At 39.2% G+C, this 13,818-nt stretch overlaps 1 protein-coding gene across 1 annotated transcript in view; it reads left to right on the top strand.

The window, feature by feature from the left end:
- Nucleotides 1-13,818, top strand: part of TMEM131L (transmembrane 131 like) — a gene marked incomplete in the record, with an annotated part of 1,995,267 nt that overhangs the window by 766,404 nt on the left and 1,215,045 nt on the right.

Genomic DNA, 13,818 nt, shown 5'->3' with positions numbered 1-13,818 from the left:
TAAGAGTTTTATACTCTTCATGGAAGCGTTATGCCACATATTAGGGGTGTTAAGTATTAGGTACTAAAACTGCATAAGTTGTTAAGCAGGTAAAGCCACTGGGCACAAAGAACTACTTTAAAGTGTGCTCCTTGGAGCACTGTTTGAGTGATGTACTTAGACTTCCATATTTGAAAAATGAAACATGGGACTGTAGGTTGAAGCTTGTTAGCATGTTATGGCTTTAACCATCTGTGCTGAAATGTCCAACTCATTGTTAACTCTTTCAGTCTCTCCACTTTTATCCTCTCCCTAAGCATTGTATGTATTTCTTGTAATAATTTATTGTAGTAATTGTCAATATTTTAGAGTAATGCTAATCAAACATTTAAGATGTATTGTATCTTAAAGTGAAGACTTCCCTGCAGTGTCTGTATTTCCTTGCTATGAATGTTGTCATGATATAATGTTTTTTCCATATACTTTTTAGGTCCAGTGGCCTTTGACTAAGCGTCTTGTGATGACACTACAAACCCAGAAGTTCATCTTGCTCCTTTCTCTCACTATGGTTACCTCCCTAGGGTGGGAACCCTGGAGTGAAGCCCTTTTAATTGCATGGTTGAAGCAGGGAAATATAGGCAGTCCCTCTGTGATGTCATCCTGTGCACTTACTGGGCTTTTTACATGTAGCCTTCTCAAAATGCCTCAGGTGACCAGTGAATATGTTATTGCTGGAGGACTTACAGTACCAACCCAAAGGTGCATGCTCCCATACACGACTCACATGAAGTGTGGAACACTGCTTGGTAGACCATTTGTCTGCCTTCCAGTCCAGGCTGCTGCTCATTTTGTATCCCTGCCTCTAGCAGGAAATACTTAAGCAGTGGAATCTGACCAGCAGCTTTCTCCTAGCATGATTGAGCCAGTGAGGACCACTCAGTGTGACCCTTGTCTTGCTCAGTGGGTTCCTTCAACACCCAGCTCTCCTGATCAAAGCAGTGTCAGTGGTGCTGCAGGCAGGACTGCATTCTTGTGACATAAAGCCAGTAAACAGTCTTTCAAGTTCAGACTCTTGCACCTAGAGGTTTTGCATGGCTTATACCAGTGCATTCTGTGGCATTCATAGCAGTAGGTGAAGCTAGAAAAACAAATTCAGTTGTTGACTTACTTCAAACGGGTGGCCACAAAAAACATGCTATCTGCAAGGCAAATTCTGCAGGCCTTGGGGTTCATGGCCTCCGCATTCTTCTAATTCCATATGCAAGACTGCATATGAGGAAACTTCAGTGGTACTTAAAATGTTTATGGAGTCAACATTGTCACAGCCTGGAAACAATGATTCCTATTGTACCTTGCCTGCAACTAGAGTTCCTATGGTGAGCAGAAGCCTGCCACCAAAACAAGAGACTGTCATTCACTCCACTCCCCTCCCTGCCACCCAAACCCTAACTACAGATGCATCAGACTATGGGGGGCTCATCTGGCAGGGAAATGCATTCATGGCAAATGGAGCCCAAATCAAATGCACCTCTACATATCAATCAGAAAGAGATGCTAGCTGTACAGAATGCTCTGACAGCCTTCAAGGACTACCTTCATCCACGACAACAACTGATAAAGACAGACAACACCACAGTCATGTGGTATATAAACAAGCAGGGGGGTACACATTCCTACCCCCTTTGCAGACTAGCCATGGCATTGTGGAACACGGCCTTGACTTATCAAATACATCTACAAGCTCAATTCCTGCCAGGAAAGCTAAATGCTCTGGCAGACGAACTAAGCAGAAATCATATGGACCCACACGAATGGAAACTGGAATCACAAGTTTTCAACATGTTGGCACGCAAAAGGGGGAGCCCAGACATAGATCTTTTTGCCTCACCACAGAACTATCAGTTGGACAAATTCTGCAGAAGAATTCATCACAAAAAAGCTTGGAAAGTGGATGCTCTATCATTCAGCTGGAAAAACCTATCAGTCTATGCTTTTGCCCCTCTGCCTCTGCTCTCCAAAGTCCTACTAAAAGTCAGACAGGACAAACCAAAAATGATTCTGATTGCTCCAGACTGGCCTCGCCAACACTTGTACCCACTCCTGCACAATGTGTCACACCTAACTCCATGGCACCTGTCTCAGGCACCTTACCTACTGTCTCAGCAGAACTACCAAATTCTGCACACTCCGCTCCAAACTTTGAACCTTGCAGCGTGGCTAATCAACTAATTTCACCCTTGACATCTCTCAGTAAACCTGTGATGGATGTCATTTTGGAGGCTAGAAGGCCTAGTACTAGAAAATTTTATGCTGACAAGATTCTGTGCCTGGAACCAATCACAAGGAATAAGCACAGCAATGCCCAATATTCCTCAGATTCTGCAATACTTAATTGAGATGCTTCACAAGGGTCTATCTTTTTCTTCCATAAAAATCCATGCCACTGCTATTTCAGCTCATTACAACACAGAACCTCCCCTCTTCTCTCATCCTCTGCTAAAGCAGTATCTCAGAGGGGCCAAAAATTTAAGACCTCCCAGGAGAGCACCAACTCCTGCATGAGACCTCAGGTTTTGTTTTGGAAAAACTCACTCTACCTCCTTTTGAGCCAGCTGCTACTGTGGACCTAAAATTTCTTTCTTGGAAAACAGCTTTCCTTTTAGCAGTCACTTCAGCTAGAAGGATTTCAGAATTACAGGTGCTTATGACAGTGGAGCCTTTCATTATTTTTCATCCGGACAGGGTGGCTCTCAGGACCAATCCATCCTTTATGCCTAAGGTGTGGTATCCAGTGTGGCTCTTAATCAGACCATTCATCTGCCAACTTTCTTTCCCAAGCCACAGAACAAGGGTGAGCGGATTCTGCATTCATTGGATGTACACAGACAACTTATATTCTACTTAAACAGGACAAAATCTCTAAGAAAATCTGAACAACTATTGGTGGCATTTGTTGCAGGGGTAGAGGGAAAGGCTATTTCAAAGCAGGCTATTTCCAAATGGATAAGCTATTGTATTTGTTTCTGCTATATGCACCATGGTAAACCTATCCCCAAAGGGATCAGATCTTATTCCACCAGGGCTGCATCTATTTCTGCAGCCTTTCTCAGAGGGGTTCCTACCAGAGACATTCTAAAAGCTGCTACCTGGAACTCAGTTCATACGTTCACCAAACATTACCATTTACCTCTCTTCTCTAAAACCAGAGCTGGCTTTGCCACTGCTGTCCTGCAGGGCCTTATAGCTGCTCCTAATGCTGTATAAATCCATCCTCCCAACCATAGCTTTGGGATTCTACCCAAATGTAATGACTGCAACAGTGAAACACGAAGAACATAGTACAGTTGTGTACGCTTATCATAAATGTAGATGTTCGAGTGTATTCACTGTTGCAGTCCTGGTTACCCTCCCTCCAGCCCCGTTTTTCTCTTACTATACCTCTCCTTTCTTTTACTATGCTTAAAAGCCTTTTTGGTGTATTTGCTTTTGTTTGGAGGTATGTTTTGTGTTTTAAATTTTATATATATATATATATATATATATATATATATTTTACTCTCCATTTGGGGGGCACTTGACATCTGGGTCAAGAAAAATTGATGTAATGGCGTCGGATGCATGTTTTATACCCCTGACGACCTGATGTCATGGAAGAAGGGACAGCAACCGATGCAGGACCCAAGACTTTGTTAATCAGGCCGACTGAGGGCAACCTGCCAGCAGATTACCCAAATGTAATGACTGCAACAGTGAATACACTCGAACATCTACATTTATGGTAAGTGCACACAACTGTACTGTACTTGGGGAGGGGGATCTACATGGGCTGAAGAGAAGTAATTTTGTTTTCTTTGCATGCTATGTTATGCCTGTATTCTGCACTGCCGAATTTACTGTGATAACCTGTAATATGCATTGTAAATATGATTTTTTTTTGTTTAATGTTTCTTTATTTGTTATCCTGTTAATTTCATTGTTCTATCTTGGAGCTTATCTCCCCGGGCCTCTACTGAAAATGGACATGTATCCAGTTAGACTAGCCCGGTCAACAAATGTAAAATAAAAATAAAATAAATAATTAAGAATAAGCTGGAAGTTTGTGAACCAGGTTTCGGCTAGTGAAAAACAGTTTTGGGTTAGGGATTGTAGGTCATCTAATGTTTGGGCTGCACATGTGAGGTGTCATCAGTATATTGTACTGCTGAGGCATTGGTTATAGTGGAAGAGAGTTGATTGATAAACAGAGTGAAGAGTAATGGACCAAGGATGGATCCTTGAGCGGACACCCTTGGATACTGGTAAGAGAGGGGACAGTTGATTTTGCCATTTTACTGCTTGCTGCTGTTGTAATAGGTAGCTTCTAAACCATGAGATCAATGAGGTGCTGAGGTTTAGAGTGGGAAGTGTGCTAAGAAGTCTGTTGTGGTTGACCATATTGAAAGCTTTCTGTAGCTCTAAAAATATGGTAGAAACTAGTTAACCTTTATTTTTGTGATGGTTCACTATGTTGGAAAAGGATGTTAGTGCTGTGGTGGTGCTGTGGAAGGGTCTAAAGCCATGCTGATATTTAGATATGGGATTGTTCTTTAGAAGGTAGTGCATTAGTTGAGTTTGAACTACTCTTTCTAATATTTTAGATAAGGGAGAGAGAATAGCAATTGGTTGGTAATTAGTGAGATCTAAGGAGTTGCCTCCTTTGTGTAGGGGAATTATATGGGAGTTTTCCATATAGTAGATACTTTGTACTCAGTTATAGATCTATTAATGAGAATGGTAACTGGATAGGCTATGGCCTCACTAGACAGTTGGAGGAATTTAGCTGGTAAATTATCTGCAGTAAGGGTGGTTGGTTTAAGTTTGTGTATGAGTTTTTAGATGGAATTGGTTGATATTGGGTGCAAACTGAAGTGGGAGGTAATATCTTGTGTATGTGTGCTATTTTGTAGGGGTTCTAGTGTAGGGTTGCTATTATTATTTTGGGTTTCAGTGAAGTATTTATTGAACTGGGTAGGAATGCTATTCTGGTTATTAATTGTTGCTGGTGTAGGGTTGCTGGTTTACCTGGGTGAAGTATTGAGTGTATTGCAGTCCAGAATTTTTGTGGGTTGTGGGCATGTTTTTCCTGAAGGTTCTGGTAGTAGTTAATTTTGTCCAGATTAATGAGTTTCTTGGTGTTGTCACGGAGTTCTAAGTAGTAGTTTTGTTTTTGTGGAATTGTATCCAACTCTATCCCTTTCTTTGACTGTTGTTTTTGTTGCATTAGTTAGCCAAGGGGCATATTTTGAATGTATTCTTTTAGTTCTGGTGGGAGCGTGGTGATTTAGTATTTGTAAGAATGTTGAGTTAAAGTAGTGTGCTTGCCTCATCAAGGGGTAATTGAGTCAGTGGTTTCCATTTGCAACATTTTAAATCTGATATAAAGTTTGGTTTAAAGTTCTTTTTGTTTCTGACAGGTCTAATGGTTGCTTGACTAAACTGATGAATTTTAGCTCTCAGTATGAGGGTAGGTAGATGGTCGCTAAGACTGTTGGGCAGGCAGCCAGTTTGGGATGCAAGGGAGGTATCTGATGTAAGAATCCAGTCTAGTATGGACTGGTGTTTGGTTGTTTTATCAGTTTTAGTGGTAGATGAGATAAGTTGGGTAAAAACCCATGGAGGTTAATGTGGGTGGATGGATTGGGACCAGAGCAGTTGAGCCAGTCTATATTAAAATCTCCTAACAAAATATTTTCTTGGAGAAGGAAAATAAAGATCCATTCTAGTAGGTTTTCCAGACTAGTAGTGTTATTACTAGGTAGAAAATAGCCACCTTTGATATTTGTGTGTTTATTGGAGTTCAGTTTTTGTCTAGTAAAAATGAGCTCTACATTATTGATTTCTGGAAGATTAACATCAGGTTGTTGTAGGATGAGATGGTCTTTTAATATTATTGCTACCGCTCCCCTCCTTTTCTGCCTTATTTGATATTGTATCCTGGTGCTATTATTTCATTATTATTGATTTCTGGTTTTAGCCGTGTTTCTGTAAGTAGTACAATGTCACGTTTATATAGATCTAACAGGCATTAAGGTCATGAACTTTATTTAAGATGCTTCTGACATTCAGGTTAAGAAAAAGGAAAGGTTAATTATTTCTGTGCAGTAGTGGAGTATGCTGATACGGTTTTGTGTTGGTTGTTATTTTGGGAACAGGTTTGGGGTGTATGTCACCACAGCATGCATGTTTCTTTAGTAAAGTTAAGTAGAGTTTGTTTATTTTATAGATAATTTTACTGTGTTGTGGATTTGCTTTTAAGTGATTGTAGTTTATATGGGTAAAAGTTAGTGTGAATAGTTCTAAATAGGTGTGGGGATAAGTAAAGGTTTATTGGTAACATGTGGTAGCTAGAAGTTGCGGTTTGCCATGGAGGTAGGATATTGTGTTGGAGTTGTGTGTGGTAATTAATGAAGGCTGAGAGGAGAAGTATTATAGTTGAGACTGCATAAAGTAAGATTTTTGTAATGTGAGGATGTAGAATATGGAGCATGGTTTATTTGTTCTATGAGGTTGAGTGTGTGGAGCTGTCAGGTACTAAGTATGTGTTTGTATTAGGCTTGTTGTAGTGATGGAGAGGTGTGATGATAGGTATTGGATGTATTGAACTGTGATAGGATAATTAGGTGGGTGGGAGGTTCATAGTAATTGAAGGGTGGGGTGAGTAAATATAAATTAAGTTGATGTGGTAGTGAGTGGGAATAAGGGTAGGGTAAGGGAGCAGAGTGAGTCCGAAGCGGAGGGCGAACGGAGCGGTTTGGCCCTTTTCCTGGAGGAGAACCTTTATCAAAAAGCAATCAGGCAGGTAAGGTTTTTGTTTGTATGGGGAAATCCAGCAATAGTGCACTAAGATAGCAGCTATATTAGGGTATGTAGCTGTCAACCAGTTTAGAAATTATGTCTGAGAGGTAAAGAACAGCGGAGGGAAACGGGGAAGGATAGGGGAGTAGTTAAAGGCAGAAAACGCTACTAGGTCAATTATTGAGCATTTCTGAAGGGTATAGCAGCAGCAGTCACAGAAGGACAGACAGGAGGATAGAAGAGAGTAGCTTAGGGGTTCAGGGGATATAGAGGTGATTATGAGAGATAGTTTTATAATGGGGTGAGAGAGAGTGATAGAGAGAGGTAGGGGGTGGGGGTGGATATTCTGTGGAGCCAAGTAAGCAGAGCCTGAGGGGATTGACTGTAGACTAAGTAAAAGATTCAGTATGACATACTTAAATGCCCCTGGAATGGCTTCTAAAATGCTGGATTCAGTCTTCAGAGTGGATGGGGAGTGTTTCTTTGGTTGACCTTTTTTGTCTCTCTCAACAGTGGTACTGTGAGCAGAAGGTTCAGAGAGGATATTCTGTCTAATACAGGGGGAGACAGTAAGGAAGAAAGAGTGAGTTACCTGTTAGAACAGTCAACTGCATTTAGTTTGTACAGTTCTAGGGGAGATAAAACTCTAGGGTAACAGCTTGTTATTGAGCTTGTTCTGTGTCTTGCTTCTTGTGCCATAACAGTTGTGGTACAATAAGCAAATGAAGCAGCTGGATCTGATTTTTCGCATCTTAAGAGACTTTAGTTAAAGAACCAGGTTGTGGTGCACAAAAGTGTAACACAGGATGGGAAAATGTTGAGGAGAGACGCACAGTAAAGTGTTCTTATTAATGTTTTCTGTGCAGAAGCACCAGTGTCTTTGTCATCAGATGGCATAGTGAAATACGTTTCCCCCACCAAAAAAAAAAATGGTGAGTCTTTTCCTAACTAGTGTTTGAAAAGTTTGTTGTGATGAATTTTAGACAGCTTGCAGTAATTAACTTCATCAAGAATTTAGCACTTTATTGTAAATACATTTCTTTCCTCCTTTGTCTTGTATAGTAATGTTCCAAATTTTTTTATTGTTCATATGCATTTGTTCATCATAATATTCATGTTTGCAGCCCTCTCTTCTTGTGATATCTTGCTTTCAGGTAGCCTGTAGCTGGTCAGTCTTGCAGAACTCTACCATCTCCGCTGCTCCAGCTGAAACTCTCCCTCCAATGTGAGAACATAGGTGGCATAAAGGGTGTGTTGGCTAGTGCTGATTTTTTAAAGTCTTTCTTGTTGTGTAGTTAACATTTGTTGTGTGTTCTCCACAGCACATGTAGTCAGTCAGTGGGTCTTCTTCCAGGGATCTGATAAGTATCCCATAGGGACCTTTTTTCTTGTTTGATAGTTAATTGTCCAGCAGCTAATGTGTGATTCATAATTTAGCTCTGAAGAATTGTCTGTTAAAGTAAACAACCATTTAGTGTGCAGTAAACAGAACCCTAATAAAGACTTCCTTCAGTAATAAGTACCTGTTTTGCCTCAGCCAGGAACATGATGTGGATGTCTATTCATAGTGAGCAGTGCTTATCTTAATTTTTACAGAAAAGGAAGAAACATAGGGAAGCCAAGGACATGAGCAGTGACTTGGGGGGTTTCCAAGGACTGGTAACTTCAGACAAAGTGGTCTACATTCACAGCCTTCAACTGTGGATTCAGTTTTGGACAAGGCCCCAGGTGTGGTCCCTTAGCAGGCATCCATGCCATCATTTTCTGACTTGTCCTCCTGGACTGAAATAACAGAGACTGACAGGCACAGGCCATTCAGAATTAGAGGCTCACATCATGATTACAGAAGAGGAAGGTGGAATTCCCAGGATCTTTGTTACGAAGTTTCTGGTGACTACTTTGAGGTTTCTGTTCCTCATCTGCAACCCATGGTCTCAAAGGTGACTTTTGCTGATTACGGGAGGCACAAAACATCAAAATATAAGCAGGATTAGCCCTGCTTACCCAAGCTGAGCAGTGCTTCCCCCATCCCTCTAGGCTTCTTCTTTGGCATCTGTAGTCCAGCTAGTTGAGAGTTTTTCATCCTTTACTAGTTGCAGGAGGCCTGAGCTGGATACAAAACTGGTGACTAGAGTCACTTTTAAGAAGAAAAGAATGGATCCTCCTGCCAGAAGAATCTGACTCGGAGGCTGATGAAGTGGCATACGTGGGCAAATTCTCCTCAACAGAGAACCTGCATTTGGACTCTGAAGACAACTTGTCCTATGCCTTCCTACCAGAAGACTTTTCCTTTGGAGATACTTTTCATAGGATGAAGGAGACCTTCCCATGGTAATCCAAGAAGTAATCTGAAGTCCATCTGACTTACAGAGCCTTCATGGGTCTCCTTGAACCTAGGTATGTAGCTGTCCCTCCAGTGCTAGATGGACCTGGAAGATGCACTCCTTAATGCATCGGTGGAACCTGACCAGTTTTATAGGATCAAGTATTCCCATAAGTACTTGTATCAAATTCCATTAGTTCGTACTATGTGGTACCCCTGGATACTAACAAGGAAGCAGTTTTGGTTATTACCAGGAACCATATCTTAAATGACAAGAAAAGCTGAGCCCTTGACAGATTCAGGAAGACAGTGTATATGGATGCTACCCTATGCCTCAGGGCTTTACACACCCATTCATACATGCTTTTTTATCAACAGATGCTTTTGGAGCAGATGAAGACTAAGATAGAGGAGATTGAGGTTATAGTCCTTAGATGAGTTGCCAGATATATGTGACATTTCTTTCTAAGTTGCTAGTCACTCTTACAAATGTAGCTATGATATTGTGGATACATAATGCAGAGCAGCAATCATGGGGTCAGTTATTAGAAGACATGCTTGGTTGAGCACCATACGTCTACCACACATTTTGAAAAAGAGATCCTAAATACTCCTGTAAGTAAATTTATACTTTTCAGACCCCTATCAGAAAAATGGTAAAATCACTCAGTTATGCAGATTTTTAGGAGTTTCCTTGCTAAGACATTGCCTTCTAATTCTAGACAAGAGCCTACCAAATGTGGCAAAGGGAGAAAAGGGAAGTAGAAAAAGGAATGGTAATCAAAACCTAGAGAAAAGCTTTAAGGACCCCCAGAAGGATCAGCCATGACTCGATCTGGCTGCCCCTGTCTTTCCACTAAGATTACCCCAACCCCCCCCCCCTTCCAAAACTGGAAAGGCACTTGTCTTCCTTTGCAAGCAGACGGTAAGTAGTCACTTAGGTTAAATGAATGAACCAAACCCAGATACCGAATACAAATCCACAATCCAAATAAACTCAGTACATGGCAAGTGGCTTCCACGTACACAAGTCCCTTTAATTCCATTGAAAAGCTTGATAAAACACTTTGAAAAATACCACCAAATAAAAGCTAAATAGTTGAGCACTTTTGATAGAAAACACAAATCCAAGCACTTCACCAGTTTCTTCCTTTATTGCTTAGCGATCTGGTACCTCGGCCTTTCGCCTTCATTGATACAATAAATGCATGTTTCAAACAAATATATATACGCATTCAATAGCAATTAACACACACAACTGAATCAATCAATCAATTCTACAATTACCTATTTAAAGTAACATTTTAAAATTACATCAAAAAAGTTTTTCTATCACAAAATTCAAGCATTTTTATGCATATAAATATAATAAATACTTTCTATTCATTTTATTATAAGGAATGTTGCACAGTTAAATACCCAATTCAAGATCAAGTCCAAAGGGCTTCAAAGTCTTAAACTTTAAAATCATTTTGGTCTCTAATTCAAGCAGTTTATAAGAATAATCCCCCCCCCCCCCCAATGAAAAATGGTTTACCAAGCACACAGAATTTTAAACTGTGTGGGGAACCACCATGTTTTTCAAAGAAATGCTGGGCCACAGGACTAACTTCACTGTGATTTCTGATGTCTTTTAAATGTTCTAAAATACAGATTCTAACCATTCTTTTAGTTTGCCCTATATACCAAACATCAGTACACGAGCAGCCCAAAATATAAACCACCCCTATCGATCTGCAGTTGAAGTAAAATTTTGGGTTCCCCGCACAGTTTAAAATTCTGTGTGCTTGGTAAACCATTTTTCATTGGAGGGGGGATTATTCTTATAAACTGCTTGAATTAGAGACCAAAATGATTTTAAACTTTAAGACTTTGAAGCCCTTTGGACTTAATCTTGAATTGGGTATTTAATTGTGCAACATTCCTTATAATAAAATGAATAGAAAGTATTTATTATATTTATATGCATAATAATGCTTGAATTGTGTGATAGAAAAACTTTTTTGATGTAATTTTAAAATGTTACTTTAAATATGTAATTGTATAATTGACTGACTGATTCAGTTGTTTGTGTTAATTGCTACTGAATGTGTATATATTTGTTTGAAACATGCATTTATTGTGATCCATGAAGGCGAAAGGCTGAGGTACCAGATTGCTAAGCAATAAAGGAAGAAACTGGTGAAGTGCTTGGATTTGTGTTTTCTATAGATATAACTCTTGTGCTGGTGTTTTGGATTTGTGAATTTATTCCGGTGCTTTTTACCAGTTATAAGATGTCACAGACAACTGGAGCTTCTGGGCAGTCTGATATGCCAGGAGCTATTTATTTTGCTGATATGATGAGTGAGCGTGAAAAAAAGTTCACTCTTGTGGATCCATGGAATGTTGGTGGTAATAGTCAGTCGGATGGCCGTTACCAGCAATTGGAGAGACTAATGGCCAAAGAAATTGCTTTATTCCTTGATACTCGTCTCCTGGAGAAATACATTAGTTTAAATTTAACTCAGAGGGGGTTGCGAATTGATCAGCTTCCTGCCACTGAATTTATGGAAGAGGAACATGACCTCTTCGAGGAATGGAAGCAAGCCTCCTTAGAATGTACTATGAAGTGGCTCCGTATATTGGTTAAATGGAATTTAAGAGCGCATGATAAATTAAAGACTGAGATACTGCACCTACAGGACGAGGTGGTGGAGGAGTCCTGTTTTAGAGTGCAGTTCTCTAAAATTAATGAAAAGATATCTAAATTAGAAACTGAAATAATTCAGCGGAAAAGGAATAAGCTCATACGGGACATGAAAGACTATTCTTTTTTCTTGGCAACGTGAGCCTATACGTAGTAGGTCAAAGGGCAGGAGAGGTTATCAGAAGCGACGGAGCATATCGCCGTCCTCAGTGGAACAAGATGGTAATAACTTTGTTAATAAAAATGCGACTTTTGCTGACTCTTTAGCTTCTTCCAATGTGGAGACTGAGGGCGTAAATGGTACATTAGTCTCTTCGAGGACGGACAACTCCTTTCAGACCAATAAATCCAATCGGGGAAGAAATGGTAGAAAGGGCAGAAATCGTTTTAAGTAATGGACAAGTGAGTCAATACAATGAACGGACTTTATTTGTTATTAATTTATCTGATTTAATTCTCAGTGATGATATGAAACTTGTATTATCTAAAGGCAGTAAATTTGTGCCTACATATTTTCCCTCCTTTGCTGATTTGTATATTGAATTAAAAGCATTTATAAGGAAATTGTATCTTAAAGTTTTTTTTTCAGAATAATGCTGCTAACTCTGTGGAGAATGTTTCGTTGGATGAGAGTAATCTTGACAATGATGAATTATTTATTTTATCAATATATGATTATGAAGATGCTGAAATGTTCTGTGCGGATGAGGGAACAGAGAATTTTGATTGTTTTCACACTGGTTATGGTAAACTCACACTGCCTTATTTGGTTTCTGATAGAAAATTTGTACCAATATTAAAGTGCCTGCCATTACTGCTTTTCTTAAAGTTTTGTTTAAAGAAGTTTCTATAACATTGGATAAATTTTATAGGAATAAAAAGCAGTATAACTTAAGTAAAAATGAATGGTTGGCTCTTAAGAGTATGGTGAAACTTAAAAATGAATTTATTTTCAAATGTGCTGATAAGGGAGGAAACTGGGTCATTTTACACAAATCGAAATTTTGTGAAATGATAGCAGATTTATTAAACAATACGGTTGAGTACAAACGTTTAAGGAAGGACCCAGTAATGGAATATAACAATGAACTTTTGACTCTATTAGAGTGAGGGGAACATCTTGGTTTCTTTGATTATAAGGACGTGTGTAAATTGTATATTAAGAAACCTTTGACACCTATTTTTTATGCCTTGCCCAAGGTACATAAGTGTTTGGAAAACCCCCCAGGTAGGCCGATAGTGTCAGGAATAGGTTCTTTGCTAAGTAATGTTAATATCTTTTTGGATTTTTACCTTAAAACATATTTGAGTAAAGTCACAGCACATATTTCCAACACTCAAGATTTGTTGGATGAACTATCTCAGGTTAGATGGTGCAAAGAGTACTATTGGGTAACCATTGATGTTAAGTCGCTATATACTAACATCAGTAAAAGGTGGGGGTTGGAAGCAGTGATGGAAATGCTGGGTGATGGATCCAGAACTAGCTTCTTAGTTAATTTACTTGAATTTTGCTTAACTCATAATTATTTTTGTTTTAATAATGAGTTTTTTCTGCAGCTGAAGGGAACAGCTATGGAGGCTGCCTTCGCGCCCTCATATGTTATTATCTATATAGGAATTTTTGAAAGGCAATTTATTTATCCTACTTTGTTGTATAAGAAGAATGTTATATTATATAAGCGATTTATTGATTATCTTTTTTTGATCTGTAGAGGTGAGGTTAAGGATTTTTTGGATTTCTTTGAGACTTTAAATAAAAATGAACATGGATTAACCTTCTCCTATGAGCTCAATAAGAAAAGTATTAACTTTTTGGATGTGACTCTATATAATAATGAAGAACATATTGGCTTTAGGCCATTTAGGAAAACAACTTCAGTGAATATGTTCTTACATGCTACTAGCATGCATCCTGGACATGTATTACATTCATTACCCTCAGGTGAATTTAAAAGAATATTTGATCATACTAGTGATGAGGTTGAGAGGG

This window comes from Protopterus annectens, chromosome 2.part1 (assembly GCF_019279795.1).
Source record: "Protopterus annectens isolate FY-2018-M chromosome 2.part1, PAN1.0, whole genome shotgun sequence".
NCBI lineage: Eukaryota > Metazoa > Chordata > Ceratodontiformes > Protopteridae > Protopterus > Protopterus annectens.
The sequence above is the reverse complement of the archived record's forward strand: the minus strand, read 5'-3'. Positions and strand labels throughout refer to the sequence as shown.